This window comes from Spea bombifrons, chromosome 3, assembly GCF_027358695.1.
Source record: "Spea bombifrons isolate aSpeBom1 chromosome 3, aSpeBom1.2.pri, whole genome shotgun sequence".
Lineage (NCBI taxonomy): Eukaryota > Metazoa > Chordata > Amphibia > Anura > Pelobatidae > Spea > Spea bombifrons.
In genome coordinates this window covers 49,644,215-49,665,196 of record NC_071089.1, presented here as the reverse complement: position 1 = coordinate 49,665,196, position 20,982 = coordinate 49,644,215, and the positions used below count along the sequence as shown (strand labels likewise).

General features: G+C 43.7%; 20 non-coding genes across 20 annotated transcripts; all 20 read left to right on the top strand.

Moving 5' to 3' along the window:
* The first annotated feature begins 352 nt into the window (after positions 1-352).
* Positions 353-425, top strand: TRNAF-GAA (transfer RNA phenylalanine (anticodon GAA)). The gene has a single exon. It is a non-coding gene; the product is annotated as a tRNA-Phe (tRNA).
* A 354-nt stretch (positions 426-779) lies between these two features.
* Positions 780-852, top strand: TRNAF-GAA (transfer RNA phenylalanine (anticodon GAA)). The gene has a single exon. It is a non-coding gene; the product is annotated as a tRNA-Phe (tRNA).
* A 2,933-nt stretch (positions 853-3,785) lies between these two features.
* On the top strand, positions 3,786-3,858 carry TRNAF-GAA (transfer RNA phenylalanine (anticodon GAA)). Its single transcript has one exon. It is a non-coding gene; the product is annotated as a tRNA-Phe (tRNA).
* A 768-nt stretch (positions 3,859-4,626) lies between these two features.
* TRNAF-GAA (transfer RNA phenylalanine (anticodon GAA)) lies at positions 4,627-4,699 on the top strand. The gene has a single exon. It is a non-coding gene; the product is annotated as a tRNA-Phe (tRNA).
* Positions 4,700-5,467: 768 nt separating this feature from the next.
* Positions 5,468-5,540, top strand: TRNAF-GAA (transfer RNA phenylalanine (anticodon GAA)). The gene has a single exon. It is a non-coding gene; the product is annotated as a tRNA-Phe (tRNA).
* Positions 5,541-6,723: 1,183 nt separating this feature from the next.
* Positions 6,724-6,796, top strand: TRNAF-GAA (transfer RNA phenylalanine (anticodon GAA)). Its single transcript has one exon. It is a non-coding gene; the product is annotated as a tRNA-Phe (tRNA).
* Positions 6,797-8,405: 1,609 nt separating this feature from the next.
* On the top strand, positions 8,406-8,478 carry TRNAF-GAA (transfer RNA phenylalanine (anticodon GAA)). Its single transcript has one exon. It is a non-coding gene; the product is annotated as a tRNA-Phe (tRNA).
* A 768-nt stretch (positions 8,479-9,246) lies between these two features.
* TRNAF-GAA (transfer RNA phenylalanine (anticodon GAA)) lies at positions 9,247-9,319 on the top strand. The gene has a single exon. It is a non-coding gene; the product is annotated as a tRNA-Phe (tRNA).
* Positions 9,320-10,512: 1,193 nt separating this feature from the next.
* Positions 10,513-10,585, top strand: TRNAF-GAA (transfer RNA phenylalanine (anticodon GAA)). The gene has a single exon. It is a non-coding gene; the product is annotated as a tRNA-Phe (tRNA).
* A 1,183-nt stretch (positions 10,586-11,768) lies between these two features.
* On the top strand, positions 11,769-11,841 carry TRNAF-GAA (transfer RNA phenylalanine (anticodon GAA)). Its single transcript has one exon. It is a non-coding gene; the product is annotated as a tRNA-Phe (tRNA).
* A 756-nt stretch (positions 11,842-12,597) lies between these two features.
* On the top strand, positions 12,598-12,670 carry TRNAF-GAA (transfer RNA phenylalanine (anticodon GAA)). Its single transcript has one exon. It is a non-coding gene; the product is annotated as a tRNA-Phe (tRNA).
* A 768-nt stretch (positions 12,671-13,438) lies between these two features.
* TRNAF-GAA (transfer RNA phenylalanine (anticodon GAA)) lies at positions 13,439-13,511 on the top strand. Its single transcript has one exon. It is a non-coding gene; the product is annotated as a tRNA-Phe (tRNA).
* Positions 13,512-13,865: 354 nt separating this feature from the next.
* Positions 13,866-13,938, top strand: TRNAF-GAA (transfer RNA phenylalanine (anticodon GAA)). Its single transcript has one exon. It is a non-coding gene; the product is annotated as a tRNA-Phe (tRNA).
* Positions 13,939-14,694: 756 nt separating this feature from the next.
* TRNAF-GAA (transfer RNA phenylalanine (anticodon GAA)) lies at positions 14,695-14,767 on the top strand. The gene has a single exon. It is a non-coding gene; the product is annotated as a tRNA-Phe (tRNA).
* Positions 14,768-15,535: 768 nt separating this feature from the next.
* On the top strand, positions 15,536-15,608 carry TRNAF-GAA (transfer RNA phenylalanine (anticodon GAA)). The gene has a single exon. It is a non-coding gene; the product is annotated as a tRNA-Phe (tRNA).
* Positions 15,609-16,164: 556 nt separating this feature from the next.
* On the top strand, positions 16,165-16,237 carry TRNAF-GAA (transfer RNA phenylalanine (anticodon GAA)). Its single transcript has one exon. It is a non-coding gene; the product is annotated as a tRNA-Phe (tRNA).
* Positions 16,238-16,591: 354 nt separating this feature from the next.
* Positions 16,592-16,664, top strand: TRNAF-GAA (transfer RNA phenylalanine (anticodon GAA)). Its single transcript has one exon. It is a non-coding gene; the product is annotated as a tRNA-Phe (tRNA).
* A 1,609-nt stretch (positions 16,665-18,273) lies between these two features.
* TRNAF-GAA (transfer RNA phenylalanine (anticodon GAA)) lies at positions 18,274-18,346 on the top strand. The gene has a single exon. It is a non-coding gene; the product is annotated as a tRNA-Phe (tRNA).
* Positions 18,347-18,698: 352 nt separating this feature from the next.
* Positions 18,699-18,771, top strand: TRNAF-GAA (transfer RNA phenylalanine (anticodon GAA)). The gene has a single exon. It is a non-coding gene; the product is annotated as a tRNA-Phe (tRNA).
* A 756-nt stretch (positions 18,772-19,527) lies between these two features.
* Positions 19,528-19,600, top strand: TRNAF-GAA (transfer RNA phenylalanine (anticodon GAA)). Its single transcript has one exon. It is a non-coding gene; the product is annotated as a tRNA-Phe (tRNA).
* The last annotated feature ends 1,382 nt before the right edge of the window (positions 19,601-20,982 follow it).

Below are 20,982 nucleotides of genomic sequence, written 5' to 3'. Positions count from 1 at the left end.
GGTTTCGACACACATGCTCGCTTATTTTTAAGAAGAATGGGCTGTACTTTGTAAGCCGGATGTTTAAATATTCTCATGGTGCAGCAGTTTACTGACTATTAAACAGGCTTTCCCATCCCGTGCAGATTTGCTAGCAGCGTTTTTTTGCACGCCGAAATAGCTCAGTTGGGAGAGCGTTAGACTGAAGATCAAAAGGTCTCGGGTTTCTGCACACATGCTCTCTTGCTTTTGAAGACGAATGAGCTGTACTTTGTAAGCCAGATGTTTAAATATTCTCATGGTGCAGCAGTTTACTGGCTATTAAACAGGCTTCCCCATCCCATGTACTTTTGCTAGCAGCATTTTCTTGTATGCCAAAATAGCTCAGTTGGGAGAGCGTTAGACTGAAGATCTAAAGGTCCCTGGTTCGATCCCGGGTTTCGGCACACGTGATCGCTTGCTTTTGAAGACGAATGAGCTGTACTTTGTAAGCCAGATGTTTAAATATTCTCATGGTGCAACAGTTTACTGGCTATTAAACAGGCTTTCCTGTGCCGTGCAGACTTGCTAGCAGCATTTTCTTGCATGCCGAAATAGCTCAGTAGGGAGAGCGTTAGACTGAAGATCTAAAGGTCCCTGGTTCGATCGCGGGTTTCGGCACACATGTTCGCTTATTTTTAAGAAGAATGGGCTGTACTTTGTAAGCCAGATGTTTAAATATTCTCATGGTGCAGCAGTTTACTGGCTATTAAACAGTCTTCCCCATCCCATGTACTTTTGCTACCAGCATTTTCTTGCATGCCGAAATAGCTCAGTTGGGAGAGCGTTAGACTGAAGATCTAAAGGTCCCTGGTTCGATCCCGGGTTTCGGCACACATGCTCGCTTGCTTTTGAAGACGAATGAGCTGTACTTTGTAAGCCGGATGTTTAAATATTCTCATCGTGCAGCAGATTACTGGCAATTAAACAGGCTTTCCCGTCCCGTGCAGATTTGCTTCAAAAATTTCTTTCATGCCAAAAAAGCTCAGTTGGGACAGCATTAGACTGAAGATCTACAGGTCCCTGGTTTGATCCCGGGTTTCGGCACACATGCTCGCTTATTTTTAAGAAGAATGGGCTGTACTTTGTAAGCCAGCTGTTTAAATATTCTCATGGTGCAGCAGTTTACTGACTATTAAACAGGCTTTCCCATCCCGTGCAGATTTGCTAGCAGCATTTTCTTGCATGCCGAAATAGCTCAGTTGGGAGAGCGTTACACTGAAGCTCTAAAGTTCCCTGGTTCGGTCCCGGGTTTCGACACACATGCTCGCTTATTTTTAAGAAGAATGGGCTGTACTTTGTAAGCCGGATGTTTAAATATTCTCATGGTGCAGCAGTTTACTGACTATTAAACAGGCTTTCCCATCTCGTGCAGATTTGCTAGCAGCGTTTTTTTGCACGCCGAAATAGCTCAGTTGGGAGAGCGTTAGACTGAAGATCAAAAGGTCTCGGGTTTCTGCACACATGCTCTCTTGCTTTTGAAGACGAATGAGCTGTACTTTGTAAGCCAGATGTTTAACCCCTTAACGACAATTGCCGGTCCTGGCACGACACGGAAAAGCATGTGCTTTACGACAATTGACGTGCCAGGACCGGCACGTCTTTAAACGGGTGCAGAAAGCGATCTGTTTTCGCTTTCTGCACCCAAAAAACGTTGCTGAATGCCTCGACCTCGAGGCATTCAGCAACGCCGCGATCGGAATGAAGGGGCCATCTCTGGCCCCTCCACGGGGCGTCAGCATCCGCCATACTTTGTATGGCGGCGGACGCCCGTTTTAAAAGCGTTTAGGAGGCGATCGACGATCACCTCCTAAACTTAAATGGTGTCGCTGGAATGCCTCGATCAGGAGGCATCCAGCGACACCAAACACTTACCTTTCGATGGGCTGTGACCGCTCCGGAGAGCGGTCACAGCCGCAGCTGCCGATGATCTTCGCCATCAAGCAAGATGGCCGCTGCCCTGTAACAGGAACCAACAAATTTTAAAATTTTGCTAGATGGTCCAGACCATCTAGAGAACTTTGGCTCCACTTGCAGGTTGAATACAGGTACTGCATTCACCATGCAAGTCAATGGAGCCCAGCTTTCTAATCACAGTGTGATTAGTAAAAATAAATTAAAAAATAAAATTAATAATAATTAGAAAAAAAATTGTAAAATGTAAAAATCATTTCCCACTGATGTCACTATCAGGGGAACCTCCAAGTTGAAAAAAAATGTTAATTTTTTTTTAAAAAAAAGACAAAAAAAAATTAAATATATATATATAAAAAATATATTTTTGTGAGCAAGTCCTAAAATTAGCATATTAGCTTAAAACAATTCTCGCATGGAAAGAGTTAAAATACTGGCATATTAAATGCCCGTGGGGTGTCTACTTTTAAAAAAGGTATGATTTGATGGGGTAAATTGAATTGGCCAGGTTCAACAACGTCCCAATTAACACCGGAAGAAGGATGGCCACACATCTAATTTCAAATTAGAAAAATGCACACGTACCAAATGTGGCCTTTTAGTTCCCACAAAAATGACACACCCATGCATGTGGGGTATCACTGCACTCACGAGATGTTGCTGAACACATTATGGGGTGTCGTGTGATAGCGGCATATACCAGGAACTGTAAATTCATACATAAAGTAGGTGTGTGTGGGAAAAATACACACACAAAAATACTACTGCAAACTTTGAAAAAATGCTGGTGGTAAAATGTGTGCATGCAAAGAGTTAAAATACCAGCATTTAAAATACCCTGTGGTGTCTAGTTTTCAAAAATATATGGCTTTATTGGGCACACTGAAATGGCCCGGCTCAAAGATGTACCAAATAGGGCATGGGCAGTGGATCCCCAAATGCCAAAGTTCAACATTGAAAAATGCGCATGCCCCAAATGTGGCCCTTTTGCCCCCAAACAGCCAGGCAAAATCATTCATGTGAGGTATCGCTGTACTCAGGAGATGTTGCTGAACACATATTGGGGTGTTTTGTCATAGTGACATATACGAGAACTTTTTAATTCATACCTGAAGTAAAATGTGTGTGACAAAACAAATGCAAAAAAATGACTACCACAAAGTTTGACAAAGACTGGTGGTAGATATGGTGCATGGAAAGAGTTAAAATACTAGCATTTGAAATACCCTGGGCTGTCTAGTTTTCAAAAATATATGACTTGATGGGGTAAATTGCATTGGCCGGCTTCAAAGATACCCGAAATGGCACATGGGGGGAAGAATTACCAGATTTGGAAAAAATGGCTTTGAAATAGCAAAACGCTACCTGTACTTATTGCCCCATAATGGGTAGAAAAAAGCAAAAAAACATAAAAACATTGGGTATTTCTAAACTCAGGACAAATAGTAGAATCTATTTAGCAGGTTTTTTCATTACCTTTTATAGATGAGTAAAAGATTTTTCAACTAAAAGTTAGAAACAGTCATTTTTTTCTAAATTTTTCACCATATTTTATACTTTTTTTAATAGTAAATAATATGATACAATCAAAACAATGTCATCTAAAGAAAGCCCTTCTTGTCCTGAAAAAAACAATATCTAATGTGTGTGGGTTCAGTAAACGGGAAAGAAGAAAATTACAACTAAACACGAGCAGCGCAGAAATGTTAAAACGGCCATTGTCACGAAGGGTACAAAATGTAAAATCAGCCTTTGTCACGAAGGGGTTAAATATTCTCATGGTGCAGCAGTTTACTGGCTATTAAACAGGCTTCCCCATCCCATGTACTTTTGCTAGCAGCATTTTCTTGCATGCCGAAATAGCTCAGTTGGGAGAGCGTTAGACTGAAGATCTAAAGGTCCCTGGTTCGATCCCGGGTTTCGGCACACATGCTCGCTTGCTTTTGAAGACGAATGAGCTGTACTTTGTAAGCCGGATGTTTAAATATTCTCATCGTGCAGCAGATTACTGGCAATTAAACAGGCTTTCCCGTCCCGTGCAGATTTGCTTCAAAAATTTCTTTCATGCCAAAATAGCTCAGTTGGGACAGCATTAGACTGAAGATCTACAGGTCCCTGGTTTGATCCCGGGTTTCGGCACACATGCTCGCTTATTTTTAAGAAGAATGGGCTGTACTTTGTAAGCCAGCTGTTTAAATATTCTCATGGTGCAGCAGTTTACTGACTATTAAACAGGCTTTCCCATCCCGTGCAGATTTGCTAGCAGCATTTTCTTGCATGCCGAAATAGCTCAGTTGGGAGAGCGTTACACTGAAGCTCTAAAGTTCCCTGGTTCGGTCCCGGGTTTCGACACACATGCTCGCTTATTTTTAAGAAGAATGGGCTGTACTTTGTAAGCCGGATGTTTAAATATTCTCATGGTGCAGCAGTTTACTGACTATTAAACAGGCTTTCCCATCTCGTGCAGATTTGCTAGCAGCGTTTTTTTGCACGCCGAAATAGCTCAGTTGGGAGAGCGTTAGACTGAAGATCAAAAGGTCTCGGGTTTCTGCACACATGCTCTCTTGCTTTTGAAGACGAATGAGCTGTACTTTGTAAGCCAGATGTTTAAATATTCTCATGGTGCAGCAGTTTACTGGCTATTAAACAGGCTTCCCCATCCCATGTACTTTTGCTAGCAGCATTTTCTTGCATGCCGAAATAGCTCAGTTGGCAGAGCGTTAGACTGAAGATCTAAAGGTCCCTGGTTCGATCCCGGGTTTCGGCACACATGCTCGCTTGCTTTTGAAGACGAATGAGCTGTACTTTGTAAGCCGGATGTTTAAATATTCTCATCGTGCAGCAGATTACTGGCAATTAAACAGGCTTTCCCGTCCCGTGCAGATTTGCTTCAAAAATTTCTTTCATGCCAAAATAGCTCAGTTGGGACAGCATTAGACTGAAGATCTACAGGTCCCTGGTTTGATCCCGGGTTTCAGCACACATGCTCGCTTATTTTTAAGAAGAATGGGCTGTACTTTGTAAGCCAGCTGTTTAAATATTCTCATGGTGCAGCAGTTTACTGGCTATTAAACAGGCTTTCCCATCCCGTGCAGATTTGCTAGCAGCATTTTCTTGCATGCCGAAATAGCTCAGTTGGGAGAGCGTTACACTGAAGCTCTAAAGTTCCCTGGTTCGGTCCCGGGTTTCGACACACATGCTCGCTTGTTTTTAAGAAGAATGGGCTGTACTTTGTAAGCCGGATGTTTAAATATTCTCATGGTGCAGCAGTTTACTGACTATTAAACAGGCTTTCCCATCTCGTGCAGATTTGCTAGCAGCGTTTTTTTGCACGCCGAAATAGCTCAGTTGGGAGAGCGTTAGACTGAAGATCAAAAGGTCTCGGGTTTCTGCACACATGCTCTCTTGCTTTTGAAGACGAATGAGCTGTACTTTGTAAGCCAGATGTTTAAATATTCTCATGGTGCAGCAGTTTACTGGCTATTAAACAGGCTTCCCCATCCCATGTACTTTTGCTAGCAGCATTTTCTTGCATGCCGAAATAGCTCAGTTGGGAGAGCGTTAGACTGAAGATCTAAAGGTCCCTGGTTCGATCCCGGGTTTCGGCACACATGCTCGCTTGCTTTTGAAGACGAATGAGCTGTACTTTGTAAGCCGGATGTTTAAATATTCTCATCGTGCAGCAGATTACTGGCAATTAAACAGGCTTTCCCGTCCCGTGCAGATTTGCTTCAAAAATTTCTTTCATGCCAAAATAGCTCAGTTGGGACAGCATTAGACTGAAGATCTACAGGTCCCGGGTTTCAGCACACATGCTCGCTTATTTTTAAGAAGAATGGGCTGTACTTTGTAAGCCAGCTGTTTAAATATTCTCATGGTGCAGCAGTTTACTGGCTATTAAACAGGCTTTCCCATCCCGTGCAGATTTGCTAGCAGCATTTTCTTGCATGCCGAAATAGCTCAGTTGGGAGAGCGTTACACTGAAGCTCTAAAGGTCCCTGATTCGATCCAGGGTTTCGACACACATGCTCGCTTATTTTTAAGAAGAATGGGCTGTACTTTGTAAGCCGGATGTTTAAATATTCTCATGGTGCAGCAGTTTACTGACTATTAAACAGGCTTTCCCATCCCGTGCAGATTTGCTAGCAGCGTTTTTTTGCACGCCGAAATAGCTCAGTTGGGAGAGCGTTAGACTGAAGATCAAAAGGTCTCGGGTTTCTGCACACATGCTCTCTTGCTTTTGAAGACCAATGAGCTGTACTTTGTAAGCCAGATGTTTAAATATTCTCATGGTGCAGCAGTTTACTGGCTATTAAACAGGCTTCCCCATCCCATGTACTTTTGCTAGCAGCATTTTCTTGTATGCCGAAATAGCTCAGTTGGGAGAGCGTTAGACTGAAGATCTAAAGGTCCCTGGTTTGATCCCGGGTTTCGGCACACGTGATCGCTTGCTTTTGAAGACGAATGAGCTGTACTTTGTAAGCCAGATGTTTAAATATTCTCATGGTGCAACAGTTTACTGGCTATTAAACAGGCTTTCCTGTCCCGTGCAGACTTGCTAGCAGCATTTTCTTGCATGCCGAAATAGCTCAGTAGGGAGAACGTTAGACTGAAGATCTAAAGGTCCCTGGTTCGATCGCGGGTTTCGGCACACATGTTCGCTTATTTTTAAGAAGAATGGGCTGTACTTTGTAAGCCAGATGTTTAAATATTCTCATGGTGCAGCAGTTTACTGGCTATTAAACAGTCTTCCCCATCCCATGTACTTTTGCTACCAGCATTTTCTTGCATGCCGAAATAGCTCAGTTGGGAGAGCGTTAGACTGAAGATCTAAAGGTCCCTGGTTCGATCCCGGGTTTCGGCACACATGCTCGCTTGCTTTTGAAGACGAATGAGCTGTACTTTGTAAGCCGGATGTTTAAATATTCTCATCGTGCAGCAGATTACTGGCAATTAAACAGGCTTTCCCGTCCCGTGCAGATTTGCTTCAAAAATTTCTTTCATGCCAAAATAGCTCAGTTGGGACAGCATTAGACTGAAGATCTACAGGTCCCTGGTTTGATCCCGGGTTTCGGCACACATGCTCGCTTATTTTTAAGAAGAATGGGCTGTACTTTGTAAGCCAGCTGTTTAAATATTCCCATGGTGCAGCAGTTTACTGACTATTAAACAGGCTTTCCCATCCCGTGCAGATTTGCTAGCAGCATTTTCTTGCATGCCGAAATAGCTCAGTTGGGAGAGCGTTACACTGAAGCTCTAAAGTTCCCTGGTTCGGTCCCGGGTTTCGACACACATGCTCGCTTATTTTTAAGAAGAATGGGCTGTACTTTGTAAGCCGGATGTTTAAATATTCTCATGGTGCAGCAGTTTACTGACTATTAAACAGGCTTTCCCATCTCGTGCAGATTTGCTAGCAGCGTTTTTTTGCACGCCGAAATAGCTCAGTTGGGAGAGCGTTAGACTGAAGATCAAAAGGTCTCGGGTTTCTGCACACATGCTCTCTTGCTTTTGAAGACGAATGAGCTGTACTTTGTAAGCCAGATGTTTAAATATTCTCATGGTGCAGCAGTTTACTGGCTATTAAACAGGCTTCCCCATCCCATGTACTTTTGCTAGCAGCATTTTCTTGCATGCCGAAATAGCTCAGTTGGGAGAGCGTTAGTCTGAAGATCTTAAGGTCCCTGGTTCGATCCCGGGTTTCGGCACACATGCTCGCTTGCTTTTGAAGACGAATGAGCTGTACTTTGTAAGCCGGATGTTTAAATATTCTCATCGTGCAGCAGATTACTGGCAATTAAACAGGCTTTCCCGTCCCGTGCAGATTTGCTTCAAAAATTTCTTTCATGCCAAAATAGCTCAGTTGGGACAGCATTAGACTGAAGATCTACAGGTCCCTGGTTTGATCCCGGGTTTCAGCACACATGCTCGCTTATTTTTAAGAAGAATGGGCTGTACTTTGTAAGCCAGCTGTTTAAATATTCTCATGGTGCAGCAGTTTACTGGCTATTAAACAGGCTTTCCCATCCCGTGCAGATTTGCTAGCAGCATTTTCTTGCATGCCGAAATAGCTCAGTTGGGAGAGCGTTACACTGAAGCTCTAAAGTTCCCTGGTTCGGTCCCGGGTTTCGACACACGTGCTCGCTTATTTTTAAGAAGAATGGGCTGTACTTTGTAAGCCGGATGTTTAAATATTCTCATGGTGCAGCAGTTTACTGACTATTAAACAGGCTTTCCCATCTCGTGCAGATTTGCTAGCAGCGTTTTTTTGCACGCCGAAATAGCTCAGTTGGGAGAGCGTTAGACTGAAGATCAAAAGGTCTCGGGTTTCTGCACACATGCTCTCTTGCTTTTGAAGACGAATGAGCTGTACTTTGTAAGCCAGATGTTTAAATATTCTCATGGTGCAGCAGTTTACTGGCTATTAAACAGGCTTCCCCATCCCATGTACTTTTGCTAGCAGCATTTTCTTGCATGCCGAAATAGCTCAGTTGGGAGAGCGTTAGACTGAAGATCTAAAGGTCCCTGGTTCGATCCCGGGTTTCGGCACACATGCTCGCTTGCTTTTGAAGACGAATGAGCTGTACTTTGTAAGCCGGATGTTTAAATATTCTCATCGTGCAGCAGATTACTGGCAATTAAACAGGCTTTCCCGTCCCGTGCAGATTTGCTTCAAAAATTTCTTTCATGCCAAAATAGCTCAGTTGGGACAGCATTAGACTGAAGATCTACAGGTCCCTGGTTTGATCCCGGGTTTCAGCACACATGCTCGCTTATTTTTAAGAAGAATGGGCTGTACTTTGTAAGCCAGCTGTTTAAATATTCTCATGGTGCAGTAGTTTACTGGCTATTAAACAGGCTTTCCCATCCCGTGCAGATTTGCTAGCAGCGTTTTCTTGCATGCCGAAATAGCTCAGTTGGGAGAGCGTTACACTGAAGCTCTAAAGGTCCCTGATTCGATCCCGGGTTTCGACACACATGCTCGCTTATTTTTAAGAAGAATGGGCTGTACTTTGTAAGCCGGATGTTTAAATATTCTCATGGTGCAGCAGTTTACTGACTATTAAACAGGCTTTCCCATCCCGTGCAGATTTGCTAGCAGCGTTTTTTTGCACGCCGAAATAGCTCAGTTGGGAGAGCGTTAGACTGAAGATCAAAAGGTCTCGGGTTTCTGCACACATGCTCTCTTGCTTTTGAAGACCAATGAGCTGTACTTTGTAAGCCAGATGTTTAAATATTCTCATGGTGCAGCAGTTTACTGGCTATTAAACAGGCTTCCCCATCCCATGTACTTTTGCTAGCAGCATTTTCTTGTATGCCGAAATAGCTCAGTTGGGAGAGCGTTAGACTGAAGATCTAAAGGTCCCTGGTTCGATCCCGGGTTTCGGCACACGTGATCGCTTGCTTTTGAAGACGAATGAACTGTACTTTGTAAGCCAGATGTTTAAATATTCTCATGGTGCAACAGTTTACTGGCTATTAAACAGGCTTTCCTGTCCCGTGCAGACTTGCTAGCAGCATTTTCTTGCATGCCGAAATAGCTCAGTAGGGAGAGCGTTACACTGAAGATCTAAAGGTCCCTGGTTCGATCGCGGGTTTTGGCACACGTTCGCTTATTTTTAAGAAGAATGGGCTGTACTTTGTAAGCCAGATGTTTAAATATTCTCATGGTGCAGCAGTTTACTGGCTATTAAACAGTCTTCCCCATCCCATGTACTTTTGCTACCAGCATTTTCTTGCATGCCGAAATAGCTCATTTGGGAGAGCGTTAGACTGAAGGTCTAAAGGTCCCTGGTTCGATCCCGGGTTTCGGCACACATGCTCGCTTGCTTTTGAAGACGAATGAGCTGTACTTTGTAAGCCGGATGTTTAAATATTCTCATCGTGCAGCAGATTACTGGCAATTAAACAGGCTTTCCCGTCCCGTGCAGATTTGCTTCAAAAATTTCTTTCATGCCAAAATAGCTCAGTTGGGACAGCATTAGACTGAAGATCTACAGGTCCCTGGTTTGATCCCGGGTTTCGGCACACATGCTCGCTTATTTTTAAGAAGAATGGGCTGTACTTTGTAAGCCAGCTGTTTAAATATTCTCATGGTGCAGCAGTTTACTGGCTATTAAACAGGCTTTCCCATCCCGTGCAGATTTGCTAGCAGCATTTTCTTGCATGCCGAAATAGCTCAGTTGGGAGAGCGTTACACTGAAGCTCTAAAGTTCCCTGGTTCGGTCCCGGGTTTCGACACACATGCTCGCTTGTTTTTAAGAAGAATGGGCTGTACTTTGTAAGCCGGATGTTTAAATATTCTCATGGTGCAGCAGTTTACTGACTATTAAACAGGCTTTCCCATCTCGTGCAGATTTGCTAGCAGCGTTTTTTTGCACGCCGAAATAGCTCAGTTGGGAGAGCGTTAGACTGAAGATCAAAAGGTCTCGGGTTTCTGCACACATGCTCTCTTGCTTTTGAAGACGAATGAGCTGTACTTTGTAAGCCAGATGTTTAAATATTCTCATGGTGCAGCAGTTTACTGGCTATTAAACAGGCTTCCCCATCCCATGTACTTTTGCTAGCAGCATTTTCTTGCATGCCGAAATAGCTCAGTTGGGAGAGCGTTAGACTGAAGATCTAAAGGTCCCTGGTTCGATCCCGGGTTTCGGCACACATGCTCGCTTGCTTTTGAAGACGAATGAGCTGTACTTTGTAAGCCGGATGTTTAAATATTCTCATCGTGCAGCAGATTACTGGCAATTAAACAGGCTTTCCCGTCCCGTGCAGATTTGCTTCAAAAATTTCTTTCATGCCAAAATAGCTCAGTTGGGACAGCATTAGACTGAAGATCTACAGGTCCCGGGTTTCAGCACACATGCTCGCTTATTTTTAAGAAGAATGGGCTGTACTTTGTAAGCCAGCTGTTTAAATATTCTCATGGTGCAGCAGTTTACTGGCTATTAAACAGGCTTTCCCATCCCGTGCAGATTTGCTAGCAGCATTTTCTTGCATGCCGAAATAGCTCAGTTGGGAGAGCGTTACACTGAAGCTCTAAAGGTCCCTGATTCGATCCAGGGTTTCGACACACATGCTCGCTTATTTTTAAGAAGAATGGGCTGTACTTTGTAAGCCGGATGTTTAAATATTCTCATGGTGCAGCAGTTTACTGACTATTAAACAGGCTTTCCCATCCCGTGCAGATTTGCTAGCAGCGTTTTTTTGCACGCCGAAATAGCTCAGTTGGGAGAGCGTTAGACTGAAGATCAAAAGGTCTCGGGTTTCTGCACACATGCTCTCTTGCTTTTGAAGACCAATGAGCTGTACTTTGTAAGCCAGATGTTTAAATATTCTCATGGTGCAGCAGTTTACTGGCTATTAAACAGGCTTCCCCATCCCATGTACTTTTGCTAGCAGCATTTTCTTGTATGCCGAAATAGCTCAGTTGGGAGAGCGTTAGACTGAAGATCTAAAGGTCCCTGGTTTGATCCCGGGTTTCGGCACACGTGATCGCTTGCTTTTGAAGACGAATGAGCTGTACTTTGTAAGCCAGATGTTTAAATATTCTCATGGTGCAACAGTTTACTGGCTATTAAACAGGCTTTCCTGTCCCGTGCAGACTTGCTAGCAGCATTTTCTTGCATGCCGAAATAGCTCAGTAGGGAGAGCGTTAGACTGAAGATCTAAAGGTCCCTGGTTCGATCGCGGGTTTCGGCACACATGTTCGCTTATTTTTAAGAAGAATGGGCTGTACTTTGTAAGCCAGATGTTTAAATATTCTCATGGTGCAGCAGTTTACTGGCTATTAAACAGTCTTCCCCATCCCATGTACTTTTGCTACCAGCATTTTCTTGCATGCCGAAATAGCTCAGTTGGGAGAGCGTTAGACTGAAGATCTAAAGGTCCCTGGTTCGATCCCGGGTTTCGGCACACATGCTCGCTTGCTTTTGAAGACGAATGAGCTGTACTTTGTAAGCCGGATGTTTAAATATTCTCATCGTGCAGCAGATTACTGGCAATTAAACAGGCTTTCCCGTCCCGTGCAGATTTGCTTCAAAAATTTCTTTCATGCCAAAATAGCTCAGTTGGGACAGCATTAGACTGAAGATCTACAGGTCCCGGGTTTCGGCACACATGCTCGCTTATTTTTAAGAAGAATGGGCTGTACTTTGTAAGCCAGCTGTTTAAATATTCTCATGGTGCAGCAGTTTACTGGCTATTAAACAGGCTTTCCCATCCCGTGCAGATTTGCTAGCAGCATTTTCTTGCATGCCGAAATAGCTCAGTTGGGAGAGCGTTACACTGAAGCTCTAAAGTTCCCTGGTTCGGTCCCGGGTTTCGACACACATGCTCGCTTATTTTTAAGAAGAATGGGCTGTACTTTGTAAGCCGGATGTTTAAATATTCTCATGGTGCAGCAGTTTACTGACTATTAAACAGGCTTTCCCATCTCGTGCAGATTTGCTAGCAGCGTTTTTTTGCACGCCGAAATAGCTCAGTTGGGAGAGCGTTAGACTGAAGATCAAAAGGTCTCGGGTTTCTGCACACATGCTCTCTTGCTTTTGAAGACGAATGAGCTGTACTTTGTAAGCCAGATGTTTAAATATTCTCATGGTGCAGCAGTTTACTGGCTATTAAACAGGCTTCCCCATCCCATGTACTTTTGCTAGCAGCATTTTCTTGCATGCCGAAATAGCTCAGTTGGGAGAGCGTTAGACTGAAGATCTAAAGGTCCCTGGTTCAATCCCGGGTTTCGGCACACATGCTCGCTTGCTTTTGAAGACGAATGAGCTGTACTTTGTAAGCCGGATGTTTAAATATTCTCATCGTGCAGCAGATTACTGGCAATTAAACAGGCTTTCCCGTCCCGTGCAGATTTGCTTCAAAAATTTCTTTCATGCCAAAATAGCTCAGTTGGGACAGCATTAGACTGAAGATCTACAGGTCCCTGGTTTGATCCCGGGTTTCAGCACACATGCTCGCTTATTTTTAAGAAGAATGGGCTGTACTTTGTAAGCCAGCTGTTTAAATATTCTCATGGTGCAGCAGTTTACTGGCTATTAAACAGGCTTTCCCATCCCGTGCAGATTTGCTAGCAGCATTTTCTTGCATGCCAAAATAGCTCAGTTGGGAGAGCGTTACACTGAAACTCTAAAGGTCCCTGATTCGATCCCGGGTTTCGACACACATGCTCGCTTATTTTTAAGAAGAATGGGCTGTACTTTGTAAGCCGGATGTTTAAATATTCTCATGGTGCAGCAGTTTACTGACTATTAAACAGGCTTTCCCATCCCGTGCAGATTTGCTAGCAGCGTTTTTTTGCACGCCGAAATAGCTCAGTTGGGAGAGCGTTAGACTGAAGATCAAAAGGTCTCGGGTTTCTGCACACATGCTCTCTTGCTTTTGAAGACGAATGAGCTGTACTTTGTAAGCCAGATGTTTAAATATTCTCATGGTGCAGCAGTTTACTGGCTATTAAACAGGCTTCCCCATCCCATGTACTTTTGCTAGCAGCATTTTCTTGTATGCCGAAATAGCTCAGTTGGGAGAGCGTTAGACTGAAGATCTAAAGGTCCCTGGTTCGATCCCGGGTTTCGGCACACGTGATCGCTTGTTTTTGAAGACGAATGAGCTGTACTTTGTAAGCCAGATGTTTAAATATTCTCATGGTGCAACAGTTTACTGGCTATTAAACAGGCTTTCCTGTGCCGTGCAGACTTGCTAGCAGCATTTTCTTGCATGCCGAAATAGCTCAGTAGGGAGAGCGTTAGACTGAAGATCTAAAGGTCCCTGGTTCGATCGCGGGTTTCGGCACACATGTTCGCTTATTTTTAAGAAGAATGGGCTGTACTTTGTAAGCCAGATGTTTAAATATTCTCATGGTGCAGCAGTTTACTGGCTATTAAACAGTCTTCCCCATCCCATGTACTTTTGCTACCAGCATTTTCTTGCATGCCGAAATAGCTCAGTTGGGAGAGCGTTAGACTGAAGATCTAAAGGTCCCTGGTTCAATCCCGGGTTTCGGCACACATGCTCGCTTGCTTTTGAAGACGAATGAGCTGTACTTTGTAAGCCGGATGTTTAAATATTCTCATCGTGCAGCAGATTACTGGCAATTAAACAGGCTTTCCCGTCCCGTGCAGATTTGCTTCAAAAATTTCTTTCATGCCAAAATAGCTCAGTTGGGACAGCATTAGACTGAAGATCTACAGATCCCGGGTTTCGGCACACATGCTCGCTTATTTTTAAGAAGAATGGGCTGTACTTTGTAAGCCAGCTGTTTAAATATTCTCATGGTGCAGCAGTTTACTGGCTATTAAACAGGCTTTCCCATCCCGTGCAGATTTGCTAGCAGCATTTTCTTGCATGCCGAAATAGCTCAGTTGGGAGAGCGTTACACTGAAGCTCTAAAGTTCCCTGGTTCAGTCCCGGGTTTCGACACACATGCTCGCTTATTTTTAAGAAGAATGGGCTGTACTTTGTAAGCCGGATGTTTAAATATTCTCATGGTGCAGCAGTTTACTGACTATTAAACAGGCTTTCCCATCTCGTGCAGATTTGCTAGCAGCGTTTTTTTGCACGCCGAAATAGCTCAGTTGGGAGAGCGTTAGACTGAAGATCAAAAGGTCTCGGGTTTCTGCACACATGCTCTCTTGCTTTTGAAGACGAATGAGCTGTACTTTGTAAGCCAGATGTTTAAATATTCTCATGGTGCAGCAGTTTACTGGCTATTAAACAGGCTTCCCCATCCCATGTACTTTTGCTAGCAGCATTTTCTTGCATGCCGAAATAGCTCAGTTGGGAGAGCGTTAGACTGAAGATCTAAAGGTCCCTGGTTCGATCCCGGGTTTCGGCACACATGCTCGCTTGCTTTTGAAGACAAATGAGCTGTACTTTGTAAGCCGGATGTTTAAATATTCTCATCGTGCAGCAGATTACTGGCAATTAAACAGGCTTTCCCGTCCCGTGCAGATTTGCTTCAAAAATTTCTTTCATGCCAAAATAGCTCAGTTGGGACAGCATTAGACTGAAGATCTACAGGTCCCTGGTTTGATCCCGGGTTTCAGCACACATGCTCGCTTATTTTTAAGAAGAATGGGCTGTACTTTGTAAGCCAGCTGTTTAAATATTCTCATGGTGCAGCAGTTTACTGGCTATTAAACAGGCTTTCCCATCCCGTGCAGATTTGCTAGCAGCATTTTCTTGCATGCCGAAATAGCTCAGTTGGGAGAGCGTTACACTGAAGCTCTAAAGGTCCCTGATTCGATCCCGGGTTTCGACACACATGCTCGCTTATTTTTAAGAAGAATGGGCTGTACTTTGTAAGCCGGATGTTTAAATATTCTCATGGTGCAGCAGTTTACTGACTATTAAACAGGCTTTCCCATCCCGTGCAGATTTGCTAGCAGCGTTTTTTTGCACGCCGAAATAGCTCAGTTGGGAGAGCGTTAGACTGAAGATCAAAAGGTCTCGGGTTTCTGCACACATGCTCTCTTGCTTTTGAAGACGAATGAGCTGTACTTTGTAAGCCAGATGTTTAAATATTCTCATGGTGCAGCAGTTTACTGGCTATTAAACAGGCTTCCCCATCCCATGTACTTTTGCTAGCAGCATTTTCTTGTATGCCGAAATAGCTCAGTTGGGAGAGCGTTAGACTGAAGATCTAAGGGTCCCTGGTTCGATCCCGGGTTTCGGCACACGTGATCGCTTGCTTTTGAAGACGAATGAGCTGTACTTTGTAAGCCAGATGTTTAAATATTCTCATGGTGCAACAGTTTACTGGCTATTAAACAGGCTTTCCTGTCCCGTGCAGACTTGCTAGCAGCATTTTCTTGCATGCCGAAATAGCTCAGTAGGGAGAGCGTTAGACTGAAGATCTAAAGGTCCCTGGTTCGATCGCGGGTTTCGGCACACATGTTCGCTTATTTTTAAGAAGAATGGGCTGTACTTTGTAAGCCAGATGTTTAAATATTCTCATGGTGCAGCAGTTTACTGACTATTAAACAGGCTTTCCCATCCCGTGCAGATTTGCTAGCAGCGTTTTTTTGCACGCCGAAATAGCTCAGTTGGGAGAGCGTTAGACTGAAGATCAAAAGGTCTCGGGTTTCTGCACACATGCTCTCTTGCTTTTGAAGACGAATGAGCTGTACTTTGTAAGCCAGATGTTTAAATATTCTCATGGTGCAGCAGTTTACTGGCTATTAAACAGGCTTCCCCATCCCATGTACTTTTGCTAGCAGCATTTTCTTGTATGCCGAAATAGCTCAGTTGGGAGAGCGTTAGACTGAAGATCTAAGGGTCCCTGGTTCGATCCCGGGTTTCGGCACACGTGATCGCTTGCTTTTGAAGACGAATGAGCTGTACTTTGTAAGCCAGATGTTTAAATATTCTCATGGTGCAACAGTTTACTGGCTATTAAACAGGCTTTCCTGTCCCGTGCAGACTTGCTAGCAGCATTTTCTTGCATGCCGAAATAGCTCAGTAGGGAGAGCGTTAGACTGAAGATCTAAAGGTCCCTGGTTCGATCGCGGGTTTCGGCACACATGTTCGCTTATTTTTAAGAAGAATGGGCTGTACTTTGTAAGCCAGATGTTTAAATATTCTCATGGTGCAGCAGTTTACTGGCTATTAAACAGTCTTCCCCATCCCATGTACTTTTGCTACCAGCATTTTCTTGCATGCCGAAATAGCTCAGTTGGGAGAGCGTTAGACTGAAGATCTAAAGGTCCCTGGTTCGATCCCGGGTTTCGGCACACATGCTCGCTTGCTTTTGAAGACGAATGAGCTGTACTTTGTAAACCGGATGTTTAAATATTCTCATCGTGCAGCAGATTACTGGCAATTAAACAGGCTTTCCCGTCCCGTGCAGATTTGCTTCAAAAATTTCTTTCATGCCAAAATAGCTCAGTTGGGACAGCATTAGACTGAAGATCTACAGGTCCCTGGTTTGATCCCGGGTTTCGGCACACATGCTCGCTTATTTTTAAGAAGAATGGGCTGTACTTTGTAAGCCAGCTGTTTAAATATTCTCATGGTGCAGCAGTTTACTGACTATTAAACAGGCTTTCCCATCCCGTGCAGATTTGCTAGCAGCATTTTCTTGCATGCCGAAATAGCTCAGTTGGGAGAGCGTTACACTGAAGCTCTAAAGTTCCCTGGTTCGGTCCCGGGTTTCGACACACATGCTCGCTTATTTTTAAGAAGAATGGGCTGTACTTTGTAAGCCGGATGTTTAAATATTCTCATGGTGCAGCAGTTTACTGACTATTAAACAGGCTTTCCCATCTCGTGCAGATTTGCTAGCAGCGTTTTTTTGCACGCCGAAATAGCTCAGTTGGGAGAGCGTTAGACTGAAGATCAAAAGGTCTCGGGTTTCTGCACACATGCTCTCTTGCTTTTGAAGACGAATGAGCTGTACTTTGTAAGCCAGATGTTTAAATATTCTCATGGTGCAGCAGTTTACTGGCTATTAAACAGGCTTCCCCATCCCATGTACTTTTGCTAGCAGCATTTTCTTGCATGCCGAAATAGCTCAGTTGGGAGAGCGTTAGTCTGAAGATCTTAAGGTCCCTGGTTCGATCCCGGGTTTCGGCACACATGCTCGCTTGCTTTTGAAGACGAATGAGCTGTACTTTGTAAGCCGGATGTTTAAATATTCTCATCGTGCAGCAGATTACTGGCAATTAAACAGGCTTTCCCGTCCCGTGCAGATTTGCTTCAAAAATTTCTTTCATGCCAAAATAGCTCAGTTGGGACAGCATTAGACTGAAGATCTACAGGTCCCTGGTTTGATCCCGGGTTTCAGCACACATGCTCGCTTATTTTTAAGAAGAATGGGCTGTACTTTGTAAGCCAGCTGTTTAAATATTCTCATGGTGCAGCAGTTTACTGGCTATTAAACAGGCTTTCCCATCCCGTGCAGATTTGCTAGCAGCATTTTCTTGCATGCCGAAATAGCTCAGTTGGGAGAGCGTTACACTGAAGCTCTAAAGGTCCCTGATTCGATCCCGGGTTTCGACACACATGCTCGCTTATTTTTAAGAAGAATGGGCTGTACTTTGTAAGCCGGATGTTTAAATATTCTCATGGTGCAGCAGTTTACTGACTATTAAACAGGCTTTCCCATCCCGTGCAGATTTGCTAGCAGCGTTTTTTTGCACGCCGAAATAGCTCAGTTGGGAGAGCGTTAGACTGAAGATCAAAAGGTCTCGGGTTTCTGCACACATGCTCTCTTGCTTTTGAAGACCAATGAGCTGTACTTTGTAAGCCAGATGTTTAAATATTCTCATGGTGCAGCAGTTTACTGGCTATTAAACAGGCTTCCCCATCCCATGTACTTTTGCTAGCAGCATTTTCTTGTATGCCGAAATAGCTCAGTTGGGAGAGCGTTAGACTGAAGATCTAAAGGTCCCTGGTTCGATCCCGGGTTTCGGCACACGTGATCGCTTGCTTTTGAAGACGAATGAACTGTACTTTGTAAGCCAGATGTTTAAATATTCTCATGGTGCAACAGTTTACTGGCTATTAAACAGGCTTTCCTGTCCCGTGCAGACTTGCTAGCAGCATTTTCTTGCATGCCGAAATAGCTCAGTAGGGAGAGCGTTACACTGAAGATCTAAAGGTCCCTGGTTCGATCGCGGGTTTTGGCACACGTTCGCTTATTTTTAAGAAGAATGGGCTGTACTTTGTAAGCCAGATGTTTAAATATTCTCATGGTGCAGCAGTTTACTGGCTATTAAACAGTCTTCCCCATCCCATGTACTTTTGCTACCAGCGTTTTCTTGCATGCCGAAATAGCTCAGTTGGGAGAGCGTTAGACTGAAGATCTAAAGGTCCTTGGTTCGATCCCGGGTTTCGGCACACATGCTCGCTTGCTTTTGAAGACGAATGAGCTGTACTTTGTAAGCCGGATGTTTAAATATTCTCATCGTGCAGCAGATTACTGGCAATTAAACAGGCTTTCCCGTCCCGTGCAGATTTGCTTCAAAAATTTCTTTCATGACAAAATAGCTCAGTTGGGACAGCATTAGACTGAAGATCTACAGATCCCGGGTTTCGGCACACATGCTCGCTTATTTTTAAGAAGAATGTGCTGTACTTTGTAAGCCAGCTGTTTAAATATTCTCATGGTGCAGCAGTTTACTGGCTATTAAACAGGCTTTCCCATCCCGTGCAGATTTGCTAGCAGCATTTTCTTGCATGCCGAAATAGCTCAGTTGGGAGAGCGTTACACTGAAGCTCTAAGGTTCCCTGGTTCGGTCCCGGGTTTCGACACACATGCTCGCTTATTTTTAAGAAGAATGGGCTGTACTTTGTAAGCCGGATGTTTAAATATTCTCATGGTGCAGCAGTTTACTGACTATTAAACAGGCTTTCCCATCTCGTGCAGATTTGCTAGCAGCGTTTTTTTGCACGCCGAAATAGCTCAGTTGGGAGAGCGTTAGACTGAAGATCAAAAGGTCTCGGGTTTCTGCACACATGCTCTCTTGGTTTTGAAGACGAATGAGCTGTACTTTGTAAGCCAGATGTTTAAATATTCTCATGGTGCAGCAGTTTACTGGCTATTAAACAGGCTTCCCCATCCCATGTACTTTTGCTAGCAGCATTTTCTTGCATGCCGAAATAGCTCAGTTGGGAGAGCGTTAGACTGAAGATCTAAAGGTCCCTGGTTCGATCCCGGGTTTCGGCACACATGCTCGCTTATTTTCAATGGCGTCGGCAGGGGGGGCAGAGGGGGCACATCCTGATGTGGGGGTCCATGTGGCAGCGGAGCCTGTCCTGGGGTATGTATTTGGGTGTCAGTGTGGCAGAACCTGTCCTCATATGAGTTTGGTCATCTGTTTCCTGGCACTTTACTTGCTGTAGGGTTAAATAGAACTTTGTAATTTTTATTTATCCAGATTTTGTGGTCACTTCAGAGGACAAAACTTTCTAGGCCTAGAAATCAGTGAGAGGAAAAAGGTATTGTGTTATTTACTCTTATTTCAATCTGAATATATTATTAAAAAGGAAACGGAGATGTTGGTTCAGAGTTTGTGGAACTCAATTCTTGATTTCATTATACAGGACACTATTCCCCTTTGGTTTCACAGGCCTTCACAGACCAAGTGGTACTCAGCTTAGTTATATGCAGCTGTATGCATTGTGTTATCTGTGATGAGGTGTTCATTTGGTGACGCAGCGCTAAGATGGTTGTGATGCATTAATGGCTAAACGTTTTGTTGAAGTTTCCATTATGTCTAATCTCCTTAATTTATTTGGGCCTTTTAACTTTTTTGATTTTTGGGATTTTAATAATGTGATAAAAAAGAATGATTTATAGTTGTTTGGATGTCAAATAGTGTGTCAAATTCTGTTGATCTGTATCGGCTAAGTTTCCATACATTATTTATGTATACCTGCAAATACAGGGGGTTTTTTTATCTCATTCAGTTGCGTGTGCTGTTTCCATGTGTTGTTTATTTGATCTATACCTGAACTACAGGGTGTAAGTAAAAGAGCGGTGTGGTTTAGTGAATGAGGGGACAAAGGGACTCTGGGGATGATTACAGGGGAGAGGATCTCTCAATGTCACGGTGCAGTCAGAAGGAAGGAAGACTGTACTGACTCTCACTGTCTTCCCCTGATCTGCAGTCAGTGTGGCAAATATATTGGCAGCAGGGTCTAATATTAATATATATTGGCTGCAGGGGCTAATATTAATATATATCGGAAGCTGGGACTAATATTTATATATATCGGCAGCAGGGGCTAATATTAATATATATTGGCTGCAGGGCCTATTATCAATAAATATAGGCTGCAGGGGCTAATATTTATATATATTGGCTGCAGGGACTAATAATATATCGGCAGTATGGGCTAATATTTATATATGTTGGCAGCAGGGTATAATTTCTATGTATATTGGCAGCAGGGTATAATATAAGTATGTATCCGCAGCAGGGGCTAATATTAATATATATCCGCAGCAGGGGTTAATATTAAATATATCGGAAGCAGGGTGTAATATTTCTATATATCGGAAGCAGGGTCTAATATTTATATATATTGTCAACAGGGGCTAATATT